This window comes from Taudactylus pleione, unplaced genomic scaffold, assembly GCF_031769625.1.
Source record: "Taudactylus pleione unplaced genomic scaffold, aTauple2 ptg000842l, whole genome shotgun sequence".
In the NCBI taxonomy this organism is placed as follows: Eukaryota; Metazoa; Chordata; class Amphibia; order Anura; family Myobatrachidae; genus Taudactylus; species Taudactylus pleione.
Window position 1 is genome coordinate 4383977 of NW_028285244.1, and position 16909 is coordinate 4400885.

A 16909-nucleotide genomic window follows, 5' to 3' on the forward strand; every position below is an offset into this window, starting at 1 on the left:
CCTGACTGAAAGCGCCAGATACAGGGCAGACGCTGTGGCTGCAGGGGCCGGGGAGTGAGGAGACAGTGTGCGTCCGCAGGACGCTACAGGCAGCACTGCTGCCCCCCCCCCCCAATCATGTCATGACCGAGTGTACAACATAGGCAGAAGAGCAGAGCTGTGCCTTATGGATTCTAGCTGATCCACTACACCAAATTGTCGCTTAATAGCGTAATGAGTCGCACAAGAAATAAATGCTTTCAGACTTTGAATGTGGTTCCAAAGCACAAAAAGATATTATTCAATATAAAAGTAGATGGTTACATGCTGTGATCTAAATATAATTAGCGCAAATAAATTTATACAATGACTAGGTACAGTTGATATACATATGCATAAAACAGTGATTAAACTTCAAAATACAACCATACAATGAAAGAGAGAGAGAGAGAGAGAGAGAGATAAATGTCTGCTGGGAGCACATGTCCAAGATGGCTGATGTGGGGGTGTGTGTGTGTGGGGGGGGTTGGGAATGACACATGCCCTATTGTCCAAACCGCATGGTCTCTAGACAAACTGCATTTTGAAAACTCACATAATACACTCCATTTTGAAAGTAAGAAAACTCACATTATGTTGTAACTCTGTAAATCATGTATCCATTAATGATCACAATTATAATAACTACAACAAACTTTTTGTACTATACAACAACAAAACTGGGTAGAATTATAACTATAATCACAAGACTATTCATTCACAACTTCCATGAATCAAGCACATGTTTCAATGGGGGGAGGGGAGTATCACATGTAATGCCATTGTCTAACCCACTTGCTGGTAACCATCTTTAACAAAAACTGCAGTCTCTATCTTACACACGGTTATTACTTATACCATTCAAAGCTGTTATTAATTAAACTTCCATGATATAACACTGATACCAGCCTATGATTACATTCATGATACTATACAAATTTATTCAGGTAGTGAGCACCATATAGTAGCCAAAATACCAGTACTCACAGTACACAATTCTATCATAACACTGAAATTACACCAAACCTATGCCAGTCTTATAGCCATGATCACACTACTAGTAATTCACCATTCCATCGAATCAAGTACTTGGTTCCAGGCCCTAACACAGCTCACCAGCGGATCTCAAACAATTATATCAACCAGCACCAATCATTACAAATACCATAGTTCTGTTTCACATATTACAAAAACTCCATAATCAATCCCTTTCCTGCATGCTGATAATACAACCAGTATAAACAGACAATTGTACACTGCAGCGTGGATGATAACATTACAGACTAGATCACACTATATCATCCACTGTATGCTAACACAGACTTATGAATTCCTTTAAACAAACTTGTTACATACAATCTTTATAAGCTACATTACAGATTAACACACAACTAGCTACAGATACCCAAATAGACTAACTACTGTACAGTTTAACAACAATATACTTAGCCATATTCCAGGAGTACAAAGTCCCATTTTTGGTTGTCTTGTGAGAGGAAGACCTCTCTCTTCCAGTTCCCTGCTCCAAGTGTGTCTGCTAACATGTGTGTTCTCAGCCTATTTCTCTATGAGTGTCCCCAGTGTGAATGCCATACTCATGCCCCTCACCTATGAGGCCGTTTCCATAAAAGGGCATCCCAAACCTCCACCTTGAAACTCCTGTCCCAACAGTGTGAGAGCAGGCCACTGGTATACAAATGCTAATTAGAGTATAGTTTCAGTTAGCCATCTCTTTTGATATGCTGGTTTCTATGTAAACTTGTTCTGACTCTCTCTGGAATATGTGAAATACACATATATATATTTTTGATTCTAGTTGTGTAAGGAATTGTTTTTATTATATATTGGTCTTAATATATTCTATATTATATGGTGATATTGATATACCCTCTGTACAAAATGCAAACAGGCAAACACAATCTCATTGACTTTTGATAAGGGTCATAGTAGCATTCAACAGTTTCTTGGACAATTAGTATGATGTCATTAGGGGTAGTTCTTGGTCTTCTGTTGCTGCTTTGTTCTTGGTTTTCCCGCTCTTGGTATGCCAATCTAAAGGGAAATACTACATACATAGTACATTTCTATCACCTAATATCTTCATAATCCATAACTTGCAGATGCATTTTGCGATCTTCTCACCGATGATACCGTAAATCTGTTGAGACACAGTGGATCAGTACAACACCAAACACGGTCTGCTTACCATGTACTAAACCTTAGATATCAAATAATCTTTATTTCATAACATTAATAATTACTGAATAAACCTTGAATATTACACTTTAATACTAGGGAACCTTTTATGTAAGTGTGCAGTGTGTAAGTATTGGGAAATAGGGAAAAGGCGCTAGTTAGCGCTGTGCGACTATGTGTTTTGTGGAGTACATTATGGTACGTGTTTTGCAGGGATAATCATTTTATATGTTTTCGTGACTGTCTGTATTTACATGGTGAGGACTTTTAACTTCTTTCTATTGCGTGGGAATCGCATGACGCTAAATAATAGTATCGCCGTATGTACTTATAATGGCGAGTTTCACTAAAATGGCGCTGGATGGCCAGTCGCAAAATGGCGTCTCATTGCCATTCGCAAATGGCATCGCACAGATCTAATTTTAAACCGATCCTGTCTCAGCCAATTATCCGGCTTTGACAGCCTGTACAAGGGGACAAGAGCAGTGTTCAGGCTGTGTTATCCTTTCAGCCTCCTCCCTCCCCTACTCTCCCCCCTCTCCTGCCGTACAGTGTACAGTACAACACAGGCAGAAGAGTTGTGGAGATGAGACTGCAGTGTCCGTCCTGTGTTATGCTTTCATCCCCCTCCCTCCCCTGCTATCCCCCTCTCCTGCCATGCAGTTCACAACACAGACAGGAGAAGAACTGTCAATTAGACATAGCAGTGTGTGTAACTTACACGTTCAGCTAATGCATGCATTGCACAGTACAATCATTCTGTCATTCTGAGCGGTGAGCGGTGCCCTCCAGTGGCCGCCACTGATAAGCTGCCTAATGGTAGCACCTGCCCTGTATATAAGTTATACCCCTGGGTTTTTGCTGGGTCTACCCGGGTCGCAGCTCAGTGTAAAAGGGTCTCTGAAAAATAACCCACAATCAGGGGCATCTTAAGAGAGGAGGGGGCCCATGTGCATCCCCGTGCTGGGCCCCCTCTTCTCTCCCTGGCGGCCGGCAGCCAAGTGGCGTGGCTGGCCGGCCACCGCAGAGTCAGTAGACTATGGGCACTACAGTGTGCCCAGAGTCTACTGCGTATGCACAGAACACCAGAAAAATTGCCCCGGCGGCCATTTTATAAATGTTCTGTGCAGTGCTGACACCCAACGCAGGACCACGGACAGGTGACTTTTAGACAATATTGGTGCAAGGTGTGTGCGGTGCAGGGCCACTCTGGACCCGGCGGCCCACGTGCACCACACACCCTGCACCCATTAAAGATACGCCCCTGCCCACAATCCAACCTAGGTAGCTACCAGGGTCGGGCCCAGGATGGACCCGGGTAATGGTGCAGTGTAAACGGCGCAACCCGTGTTATCCAACCTGGGTCATGCCTAAAATTAGCTGATTGGTGGTTGTGGAGCAGTCACCTCTCACTTTTTATGACCTCACAAGTTTAGCAGGGCAGACCCAGGTGCAGTGTGAACGGGGCTGACCTGAGAATAACGCAGATCGATGGTGCTGTGTAAATGGTGTCTGACCTGGGTTGGAACCATGTCTTAAAAACCCAGGTCGGGCCTGGGTTTTTGGTGGAAAAGAGCTATTATTATTACTAGACCGTTGGTGTTGTGCTACATTAGTTATTATTACTAGACAATTGGTGGTGTGATATATCTGTTATTAGTACTAGAGATTTGGTGCTGTGCTATATCTGTTATTATTGCTAGACAATTGGTGGTGTGCTGTATCAGTTATTATTACTAGACAATTGGTGATGTGCTATATCTGTTATTATTATTATTAGACAATTGGTGAAGTGCTTTATCAGTTATTATTGCTAGACAATTGGTGGTGTGCTATATCTGTTATTATTACTAGACAAATGGTGCTATGCTATATTAGTTATTAGTAGTCAATTGGTGCTGTGCTATATCAGTTTATCAAGACAATTTGTGCTGTTCTATATCAGTTTTTACAAGATAGTTGGTGGTGTGCTATATCAGTTATTATCGCTAGACAATTGGTTGTGTGCTATATCTGTTATTATTACAAGACAATTGGTGCTGTGCTATATCAGTTATTAGTAGTCAATTGGTGCTGTGCTATATCAGTTATTACAAGACAATTGGTGCTGTGCTATCTCAGTTATTATTACTAGACAATTGGTGATGTGATATATCAGTTATTATTGCTAGATATTTGGTGCTGTGCTATATCTGTTATTATTATTTACTAGACAATTGGTGATGTGCTATATCTGTTATTATTACTAGACAATTGGTGCTGTGCTATATCAGTTATTATTAATAGACAATTGGTGCTGTGCTATATCAGTCATTACAAGACAATTGGTGCTGTGCTATATAAGTTATTCAAAGGGCAAGGGAAGAATCTGCACAGAGCTTTTTTCAGATTCAAATAGACCAACCATAAGCAATCATTACTCAAATGGTATCATTCAAAAGTCGTTGGTGGTGGTCCCATAGCCCAAAAAGACGATATGTACACAAAGAGAAGAGAAGTAGGGCTGGTTGCTGGGGCACTCTTAGATAAATACAATTAAAATATAACTTTTATTAAATATAAATCAATAAGATATATGGTACCATATTTCCCCCAAAGAAAGCCAGTCAAGTACACATTGATCTGATTAAAGTACAAGATCCTGAGGTAATCCTCTGGCGAAATATTTAACAAATTATTACCATTCCAATGGGTATGCAAGTATTAATTAGGAAGAATAGAAATATTTTATCATAAGATGGGTATAGCAAATAGGAGTATGGTTGTGGTGCTCTGCCAATCATCATTAGGGTCCCATATATTCCTCTTTAGCCTACGGCACCTGGTATTCCCTGGGGGTCTCCCCTCCAAGTACTGACCAGGCCTATCACCATTTAGCTTCCAAGATCAGGCGAGATTGGGCACTTTAGTGATGTATGGCTGTAGTGATAGTCCTATGAGGAAAGATAGATTACCCCCGCCTAGGCTAGAGCAAGAACACATCTAAAAAATATAAATGTAGGACTATCACAATGAGAAGTCCACTTTTTAATATTAAAATATTGTGTTCCAAAAAAGTTGACGCATGAGCATACTTTAATTGTTACACATAGATTGTACACCAACAGTGTCAAATAAATGTGCAGACAAATATATGTATTATGGTTATAATTCGTGTAACAATTTTCAAAAGAGTATAATAAAACACACTTAAATCCAAATGGGATATTCACAGTGAATGCATATATATTACCAGATATCGCATAGTACCCTATATGGCTCACCCTTAATAGAAGATGTCATAAGACAGATAATATCAACTGATAGTGAATATCACAATTGCCTTAAAAATTCTATTACGATAGTTGAATTTCTTAGCATACATGCATAGAAGGTAGCCTACTATTAGTTAGATGAATGCCCAAAAGGGTAAGGTTATATATACTTTACACAACAGCATATATATAAAGCTAACTGCAGGACATGCTAATCCTAAAACAGGTGCATGTCATATAAATATAATCACATAGAGTCATTGCATCCATATAGATGTTTAGTGTGTTTTTCACCATGTATCTCTCTAGGTTACTAGATATATGTGCAGCATATGTTAAAAAGCTAATTACAGGACACACTTATCCTAATGCAGGTGCATAGCACTGTATCCCCTTATGTTGCTCAATATATGTATCATATGTGCATGAGACTAGTTGCAAAACATATTAATCCTAGAGCAAGTACATATCCCAGTGGTTTGGTAATATTAGTCTTTGCAGCAGGGAATAAATAGCCTGCTCCAATAGTAAGCCCATATATAACTGAAATAAACGTTAACCATCTTGGCTAATACGATACCATTCCCATTGTGGTGGGAGCCCAGGGTCCAGTCCCTGCACTGACTGTTTGGTTCTCCCGTTGTGGTAAAAGATGAGAGGATGCGCGTTTCGCCCGACTGAGGGCTTGTTCACCTCGTGTGTGTTACGTCACACACAGCCGCTACTTAAATAGAAAGATTATTCATGTCTCCCGTCTTCTGGGAGATGTCATCGGATAGTATTAAGTTACCCGGGGGATAGGCCACGCCCATCGTTTTCGTCCCTATACAATCATGTGATTGATTCATGCAGCCAATCTCAGCAATAGTGGAGTGAAGCATGCTGGTATATGTAGTCTTATTCCACATAGTTAGCAATTCGGAATTGTGGAGTAAAGCACTGATAAAATAAAGCATGCTGGTATACGTAGTCTTATTCCACATAGTTACTGTTCAAAATACAATGATAGATTTAAGATATATGTATGTATATACAAACAAAAATTTAAGTCTTAGTTAGTCTTAGATAGAGGGATTGAAAGGGAAAGCAAAAGATAAAAGGTGTTACCCTCAAACTTATTTTCCTTTTACTCGGTATGGTTCATATGCCATAATACCATTTAGGGATAAATGTGGATAGCTCTCATATAAATCAGTAGGCTCGATCATACTTTTAAATATCTATCAGAATCCAGGTTCATAGATCTTTTATAGTGTACATAGAAAAAATGATAGTATAGTCAGATTATATGAATCTCTACCAAGGAATACAGCCTGTGGACATTACTAACAAGATATATTATGTATTTGTTAATCAGCAGACATCTAAGGTCTCAACTGCATCTTATTAACCCTTCATACACTGCTGCTTAGTTTATCAAATTAGTGTGAATACCTTGTTTACTGATCAAGTAGTTTTTGTGGGGAAAGGGAAAAAGAAGGGGGTTATCTATATATTAACAAAAATTTATATAGCATAAATATTAAATCTAGACTCTTTTAGAGATAGGCTTATTTATTAATAATACAATATGATGACTAACTGATCCTCAATCAGTGTTACCACCACAGTGGGTGCATAATAATGTATAAGAGTAAGCAGAATGTGTGAAATATGTGAAATAAATGGGACACCTGATGACCGGGTCCCAGTGCAGGATGGGAGACCAGCTAACCGGAGGGAGGATATTACCGGAGCCCCGAACTCCAGACCCTGGACTCAGGTAAGTTTATTTTTTTTACTTTTTTTTTGCAGTGTATCAGCATGTGGTCTGTTTAGACCACACAGCTGATCACTGGGGCCGGCTCAGGGCTCTGCTCTGCCTGTTAGGGAGGAGCAGGAGTCCGTTAAAAGGGGAGACCCTGGATAATGCCACCTCCGGGTGGCGTTATTATCACAGGGTTTCCCCCGGTATTCTTTTCACAAATTAATATTAGTAACTACCAGGCAGATCGCATTTCCCATTATAATTATGGGAAATGCAATCTGATTACTAAATATTAGTGATAATTAGGGGTTGGAGTAGAATTTTACAAATTCTACTCCAATTCCCCTTTAATAACTTTAGGTGAAACTAAAATAATGTGAAAAGAGTGTGAAAACACCCCTTTTCACTTTATTTTAGTAAAAATATTGATAATAAATAGAGCCCTTCGTGATGTGTTATATCAGTTATTATTACTAGACAATTGGTGATGTACTATATAGGCTATTATTACTAGACAATTGGTGATGTGCTATATCAGTTATTATTACTAGACAATTGGTGGTGTGCTACATCAGTTATTATTACTAGATAATTGGTGGTGAGCTATATCAGTTATAGCACATCACCAATTATCTAGTAATTATAACTGATACAGCACATCACCAATTGTCTAGTAATTATATCAGTTATTATTTCTAGACAATTGGTGCTGTGCTATATCAGTTATAATTACTAGACAATTGGTAATGTGCTATATCAGTTATTATTTACTAGCCAATTGGTGGTGTGCTATATCAGTTATTATTTCTAGAAAATTGGTGGTGTGCTATATCAGTTATTATTACTAGACAATTGGTGGTGTGCTATATCTGTTATTATTACTAGACAATTGGTGGTGTGCTATATCTGTTATTATTACTAGACATTTTGTGCTGTGCTATATCAGTTATTATTACTAGACAATTGGTGGTGTGCTGTATCAGTTATTATTACTAGACAGTTGATGCTGTGCTATATCAGTTATTATTACTAGACAATTGGTGATATGCTATATCAGTTATTATTACTAGACAATTGGTGCTTTGATATATCAGTTATTATTACTGGACATTTATTGCTGTGCTACACTGGCATCACTAGAGGGGTGCGGGTTGCACTGGGCAACACCATCCAAGGGGTTGCTCTGCTATTTTGGTGTCACCCCATCGGATGGTGTCACCGTGACATGGAGAGAGGAAGGGGAGAGATTGTGGGCTGCCCCAGCAGCTGCAGGAGCACTGGAAAAGCCCACTGTGTGCCGAGAACGGGAGGCATTAACGCCTCCCGGATCGGCACACATAGTGGGCGTGGCTTCGCAGATGAAGCCAAACCCCATTCCATGAAACCACACCCCTTTTGAGCACGAGCACCTACAGTGCGCAAATCATTTTAGTCCTGCCGCACCGGGTGTCACAGAAGTAAGTGATGCCTCTGCTGTGCTATATCAGACAGTTATTATTAGGGGTGTGCACCGGCCACTTTTCGTGTTTTGTGTTTTGGTTTTGGATCTGGATCTTTCTTCGTGTTTTGGATCTGGATTGGTTTTGCCAAAACCACCCTTCCGTGTTTTGGGTTCTGGGTTTTGTGTTTTGGATCTGTATTTTTTTGAAAAAAAGCATAAAAACAGCTAAAATCACAGAATTTGTAGGTTTTTCTGCTCCTATGCTATTATTAACCTCAATAACCTTAATTTCCACTCATTTCCAGTCTATTCTGAACACCTCACACCTCACAATAGTGTTTTTATGTCCAAAAGGTTGCACCGAGGTAGCTGGATGACTATGCTAAGCGACACGAGTGGGCGGCACAAACACGTGACCCATCTAGGAGTGACACTGCAGTGGCAGGCAGGATGGCAGTTAGAAAAACTAGGCCCCAAACTGTACATAATGCAAAGAAAAAAAGAGGTGCAAGATGGAATTGTCCTTGGGCCCTCCCACCCACCCTTATGTTGTATAAACAGGACATGCACACTTTAACAAATCAATCATTTCAGCGCCAGGGTCTGCCACACAACTGTGGCTGAAATGATTGGTTCGTTTGGGCCCCCACAAAACAAGCTGGCAATTAATGTGTCCCTGCACAAACTGGCTCTACGGAGGCAAGATGTCATCCTCATCCTCCTCATCCACCGATTCCTCACCCTCTTCAGTGTGTACATCCTCATCCTCACAAAGTATTAACTCGTCCCCACTTGAATCCACCACCACAGGTCCCTCTGTACCTTCTGGAGGCTGGTCTCCCTGGAAGAGCTGATAATTCATTTTGATGAACATCATCTTCTCCACATTCTGTGGAAGCAACCTCCTACGCCTTTCGCTGACAAGGTTCCCGGCTGCACTAAACACTCTTTCGGAGTACACACTGGAGGGGGGGCAACTCAGGTAAAATAGAGCCAGTTTGTACAGGGGCCTCCAAATTGCCTCTTTTTCCTGCCAGTACAGGTATGGACTGTCTGACATGCCTACTTGGATGCTGTCACCGATGTAATCCTCCACCATTCTGTCAATGGTGACAGTATCATATGCAGTGACAGTAGACATGTCAGAAATTGTTGCCAGGTCCTTCAGTCCGGACCAGATGTCCAAACTTGGTCCTGCCTGCCCTGCATCACCGCCAGCGGGTTGCTTAGGATACCTAAGTTTTTTCCTGGCAGCCCCAGTTGCGGGAGAAAATGAAGAAGGAGCCGTTGACGTGTCACGTTCCGCTTCAGCTGACAGTGTGTTCACCAGCAGGTCTTTGCACCTCTGCAGGCTTGTGTCGGCCGGAAAGAGAGACACCACATAGGCTTTAAACGTAGGATCGAGCACGGTGGCCAAAATGTAGTGGTCTGATTTCAACAGATTGACCACCCTGGAATCCTGGCAAAGCGAATGAAGGGCTTCATCCACAAGTCCCACATGCCGAGCGGAATCGCTCCATCTTAGCTCCTCCTTCACTTTCTCCAGCTGCTTCTGCAAAAGCCTGATGAGGGGAATGACCTGACTCAAGCTGGCAGTGTCTGAACTGACTTCACGTGTGGCAAGTTCGAAGGGCTGAAGAACCTTGCACAACACGGAAATCATTCTCCACTGCGCTTGAGTCAGGTGCATACCCCCTCCTTTGCCTATGTCATAGGTGGATGTATAGGCTTGTATGGCCTTTTGCTGCTCCTCCATCCTCTGAAGCATATAGAGGGTTGAGTTCCACCGCGTCACAACCTCTTGCTTCAGGTGATGGCGGGGCAGGTTCAAGAGTGTTTGCTGGCGCTCCAGTCTTCGGCACGCAGTCGCTGAATGGCGAAAGTGGCCAGAAATTTTTCGGGCCACCCAAAGCGTCTCATGCACGCCCCTGTCGCTTTTCAGAAAATTCTGCACCACCAAGTTTATTGTGTGAGCAAAACATGGGACGTGCTGGAATTTGCCCAGATGTAATGCCCGCACAATATTGGTGGCGTTGTCAGATATCACAAATCCCCAGGAGAGTCTAAGTGGGGTAAGCCACTGGGCGATGATTTCCCTCAGTTTCTCTAAGAGGTTGTCGGCGGTGTGCCTCTTACTGAAACCGGTGATACACAGCGTAGCCTGCCTTGTAACGAGCTGGCGTTTCTGAGATGCTGCTACTGGTGACGCTGCTGCTGTTGCTGCGTAAGGTGATACATCTACCCAGTGGGCTGTCACAGTCATATAGTCCTTAGTCTGCCCTGTTCCACTTGTCCACATGTCCGTGGTTAAGTGGACATTTCGTACAACGGCATTTTTCAGGACACTGAGGACACTTTTTCTGACGTTTCTGTACAGTCTCGGTATCGCCTGCCTAGTGAAGTGGAATCTAGACGGGATTTGGAACCGGGGACACACTACCTCCATCAATTGTCTAAATCCCACTGCACTAATGGCGGATACCGGACGCACGTCTAACACCAACATAGCAGTCAAGGCCTCAGTTATACGTTTTGCTTCAGGATGACTGCTGTCGTACTTCATCCTCCTCGCTAAGGACTGTTGGAGGGTCAATTGTTTAGTAAAAGTAGTGGTGTTCCTACTTCCTCTCTGGGATGATGAACGACTCCCAGCAGCAGCAGCAACAGCAGCAGCGGCAGCAGTAGGCGTAGCAATGCAGGATCCTCCGGAGGAATCCCGGATAGGAGAGTCAGTCATGCCAGTGATATGGCCTGCAGGACTACTTCCGATCCTGACTAAGGAGGAAATTGACGAGGAGGGAGTTGACGGTGTGGTTTGCAGGCGCTTGGATACAACAGGACAACGGGATTTAGGTGTCCCTGGACTGCTTACGGTCTGAGCCAAAGTTTCTGAACTTGACAGTAACTTTTTATGAACGCGCTGCAGGTGCCGTATAAGGGAGGATGTTCCTAGGTGGTTGACGTCCCTACCCCTACTTATTTCACCTTTACATATGGTACATATGGCAAGACAGTTGTTGTCCGGATTTGGATAGAAATATTGCCAGACCAAAGAGGTGGAATGTTTGGTCTTCTGCCCAGGCATGACCGTGATGGGCTTTTTCATCCCACGGACAACAACTGTCTCCCCCGGAGCCTGATTTAAACAAACCACATCACCATCAGAATCCTCCTCGCCAACTTCCTCCTCAGCGCCAGCTACACCAGTATCCTCATCCTGTTGTACTTCAACAGTGACATCTTCAATTTGCATATCAGCAAGTGGACTGTGGGTGCTCCTTTCAGCACTTGCAGGGGGCGTGCAAATGGTGGAAAGAGCCACCTCTTCCCGTCCAGTGCTGGGAAGGTCAGGCATCGCAACCACCACCACACTTGGACTCTCCTTGGGGATTTGTGATATCTTCTTAGAAAGCACAGTTCTTCGCTGTGCTTTTGCCAGCTTAACTCTTTTGATTTTTTTAGTGGGAGGAGTGCTTCCATCGTCATGTGAAGCTGAACCACTAGTCATGAACATACTAGGGATCGACCTTAGCCGTTCCTTGCCACTCCGTGTCGTAAATGGCATATTGGCAAGTTTACGTTTCTCTTCAGCTGATTTAAATGTCTTTTTCAAGGTCATTTTCCTGAACCTTGCCATTTGGGATTGTATGTGCCCTCTACTATGACATTGGGCATCGGCCTTGGCAGACGACGTTGATGGCATGTTATCGTCTATGTCATGACTAGTGGCAGCAGCTTCAGCACTAGGAGGAAGTGGTTCTTGATCTTTCTCTATTTTATTTTTATCGGAGAAAGTTTGGTCCTCCATTTATGTTATATCGATTTGATATATACGTGCTAAACACAGAAAATAATTTTTTTTTTGGTTTGGACTGGAGTGTACTTTGTGGGTTACAGCACCCTTTAACGGTCAAGCCAGCCGGCCCTTTACTTATGACACAGGCGCACTCTTGGCACTACTTTGTTGATGCACGTGCGGCTACTGCGCACACAATTCACAAACACAGAAAATAATTTTTTTTTGGTTTGGACTGGAGTGTACTTTCGGGGGTTACAGCACCCTTTAACGGTCAAGCCAGCCGGCCCTTTACTTATGACACAGGCGCACGCTTGGCACTACTTTGTTGATGCACGTGCGGCTACTGCGCACACAATTCACAAACACAGAAAATAATTTTTTTTTGGTTTGGACTGGAGTGTACTTTCGGGGGTTACAGCACCCTTTAACGGTCAAGCCAGCCGGCCCTTTACTTATGACACAGGCGCACGCTTGGCACTACTTTGTTGATGCACGTGCGGCTACTGCGCACACAATTCACAAACACAGAAAATAATTTTTTTTTAGGTTTGGACTGGAGTGTACTTTCGGGGGTTACAGCACCCTTAACGGTCAAGCCAGCCGGCCCTTTACTTATGACACAGGCGCACGCTTGGCACTACTTTGTTGATGCACGTGCGGCTACTGCGCACACAATTCACAAACACAGAAAATAATTTTTTTTTTGGTTTGGACTAGAGTGTACTTTCGGGGGTTACAGCACCCTTAACGGTCAAGCCAGCCGGCCCTTTACTTATGACACAGGCGCACGCTTGGCACTACTTTGTTGATGCACGTGCGGCTACTGCGCACACAATTCACAAACACAGAAAATAATTTTTTTTTGGTTTGGACTGGAGTGTACTTTCAGGGGTTACAGCACCCTTTAACGGTCAAGCCAGCCGGCCCTTTACTTATGACACAGGCGCACGCTTGGCACTACTTTGTTGATGCACGTGCGGCTACTGCGCACACAATTCACAAACACAGAAAATAATTTTTTTTTGGTTTGGACTGGAGTGTACTTTCGGGGGTTACAGCACCCTTTAACGGTCAAGTCAGCCGGCCCTTTACTTATGACACAGGCGCACTCTTGGCACTACTTTGTTGATGCACGTGCGGCTACTGCGCACACAATTCACAAACACAGAAAATAATTTTTTTTTAGGTTTGGACTGGAGTGTACTTTCGGGGGTTACAGCACCCTTAACGGTCAAGCCAGCCGGCCCTTTACTTATGACACAGGCGCACGCTTGGCACTACTTTGTTGATGCACGTGCGGCTACTGCGCACACAATTCACAAACACAGAAAATAATTTTTTTTTGGTTTGGACTGGAGTGTACTTTCGGAGGTTACAGCACCCTTTAACGGTCAAGCCAGCCGGCCCTTTACTTATGACACAGGCGCACGCTTGGCACTACTTTGTTGATGCACGTGCGGCTACTGCGCACACAATTCACAAACACAGAAAATTATTTTTTTTTAGGTTTGGACTGGAGTGTACTTTCGGGGGTTACAGCACCCTTAACGGTCAAGCCAGCCGGCCCTTTACTTATGACACAGGCGCACGCTTGGCACTACTTTGTTGATGCACGTGCGGCTACTGCGCACACAATTCACAAACACAGAAAATAATTTTTTTTTTGGTTTGGACTGGAGTGTACTTTCGGGGGTTACAGCACCCTTAACGGTCAAGCCAGCCGGCCCTTTACTTATGACACAGGCGCACGCTTGGCACTACTTTGTTGATGCACGTGCGGCTACTGCGCACACAATTCACAAACACAGAAAATAATTTTTTTTTTGGTTTGGACTGGAGTGTACTTTCGGGGGTTACAGCACCCTTAACGGTCAAGCCAGCCGGCCCTTTACTTATGACACAGGCGCACGTTTGGCACTACTTTGTTGATGCACGTGCGGCTACTGCGCACACAATTCACAAACACAGAAAATAATTTTTTTTTTGGTTTGGACTGGAGTGTACTTTCGGGGGTTACAGCACCCTTAACGGTCAAGCCAGCCGGCCCTTTGCTTATGACACAGGCGCACGTTTGGCACTACTTTGTTGATGCACGTGCGGCTACTGCGCACACAATTCACAAACACAGAAAATAATTTTTTTTTTGGTTTGGACTGGAGTGTACTTTCGGGGGTTACAGCACCCTTAACAGTCAAGCCAGCCGGCCCTTTACTTATGACACAGGCGCACGCTTGGCACTACTTTGTTGATGCACGTGCGGCTACTGCGCACACAATTCACAAACACAGAAAATAATTTTTTTTTTGGTTTGGACTGGAGTGTACTTTCGGGGGTTACAGCACCCTTAACGGTCAAGCCAGCCGGCCCTTTACTTATGACACAGGCGCACGCTTGGCACTACTTTGTTGATGCACGTGCGGCTACTGCGCACACAATTCACAAACACAGAAAATAATTTTTTTTTGGTTTGGACTGGAGTGTACTTTCGGGGGTTACAGCACCCTTTAACGGTCAAGCCAGCCGGCCCTTTACTTATGACACAGGCGCACGCTTGGCACTACTTTGTTGATGCACGTGCGGCTACTGCGCACACAATTCACAAACACAGAAAATATATTATTTTTTTAGCACTTGGGGGGAGCACCCCTGATGGACAGAGCACCCCCTGGACAACACTACAGCACCCCTTTAGGACTGGGACACTGCACAGGACTTTGGAGTGGACACAGCCCCTATGGAGAACTGACTGCACAACACAGTCCAGCCAGCCCCTATGGACTTTGAAGTAGTGGACACAGCCCCTATTAACAACAGCAGCACAGCACAACACAGCCAGCCCCTATGGACTTTGAAGTAGTGGACAACAGCAGCACTACACTACACTACACTACACAGCACTAACTCCCACCCTCCCTCTTCACTGTCCACAGCCGAGTGAGAAAATGGCGCCGACGCGGGTACCTTATATAGGATCCAAAACCCGCGAGACTCGGAAGGCGGGATGATGACGTTTTGCCTCGATGTCAGATCCGAGTCAGGCGGGAAAAGTCGAGCCTGACTCGGATCGGACTCGGATCGGGGGGGCTCGGGGGGGTTCGGATTTCAGAAATCCGAACCCGCTCACCCCTAGTTATTATTAGTATTACTAGACATTTGGTGCTGTGCTATATCAGTTATTATTACTAGACATTTGGTGCTGTGCTATATCAGTTATTATTACTAGACATTTGGTGCTGTGCTATATCAGTTATTATTACTAGACATTTGGTGCTGTGCTATATTAGTTATTATTAGGGATGTGCAGGCTCGGTTCTACTCGGTTCCGTTCGGTTTTTTTTACCGAATCTTATTGGGTTTCAGCTGTCACGAGTTTTGGATAGCCAATAAGATTCGGTAAAAAAAACCGAATGGAACTGAGTAGAACCGAGCCTGCACATCCCTAGTTATTATTACTAGACATTTGGTGCTGTGCTATATTAGTTATTATTACTAGACATTTGGTGTTGTGCTATATTAGTTATTATTACTAGACATTTGGTGTTGTGCTATATCAGTTATTATTACTAGACATTTGGTGCTGTGTGTCAGGGACCCGTACCCAGTATCCCTGACATGGGGGGTACCTCTGCTATAGACAGAGCGCTGTAATACAAATACCTTACTTACCAAACTGCCACCACCGATGGAAATGATTTAAAGAGGCCACCGGTCCTCTATTGTCCCAATAATTGCACAGGCTCAGCAATAAGATTCCCATGCAGTTAATCTTTTCCTCTCCACAATTGCGTAGACTCAGCATCCCAGACGACCACACAGTTCACTGAGACCAACCCTCTGCTTCCCGTACTTAACAATATGTGTATCGTCACCCTAGCGGACTAATAATCTCTTCAAAGACAAGGTTTCGAAGCATACATGAAATAAACTAATAAAGAATACTTTATTTACACAAAAGGTAGTACAATGCTTAAAAAAGAATGTTACAGAGAAAAGAATGGTTACAAAGGTACATACAGCAATATAAAATAAAAATGGTAGAGGTAGACTTACAGAAAACATGCAGCGTTAGAAAACACGCAGCGTTCTGCCCAGGAGGAATGGTAAGAAATGCAAGGAATGCAGGTTAAACCTCAATGCGACAAATTGATCCCCCAGTTTGAACACAGAACCCAGGGCTTCAATCCCTTTATCAGAAGAGCATCACACCTTAGGTGATGTCATCACGGTCCGCACTGATTGGTGGCTGAGATAATTGGAGGACAAGCACCTCCCAGCCGGCTTCTAAATCCCTTTAAACTTAAACCAGAATAAGCCTAATAACTTCCCCTGTGAATGGATTACCTATAATATGGGGTGTTCATCGTACTGGTCCTTATTTTAGCTATTATACAAGTGTAAATATGATGGGTTTGTCATAGGGCCTTCTTGAGATATCTCAGAACTTTAAAACTGTA

At 43.3% G+C, this 16909-nt stretch overlaps 1 protein-coding gene across 1 annotated transcript in view; it reads right to left on the reverse strand.

The window, feature by feature from the left end:
• Window positions 1-301: 301 nt before the first annotated feature.
• The window catches only part of LOC148474487 (uncharacterized), a 43154-nt gene continuing 26546 nt past the window's right edge, over window positions 302-16909 (reverse strand). Inside the window, exon 4 of the mRNA XM_088458584.1 lies at window positions 302-2176. The gene's annotated coding sequence lies outside the window, so the exon portion shown is untranslated. The remainder of the gene's footprint in view (window positions 2177-16909) is intronic.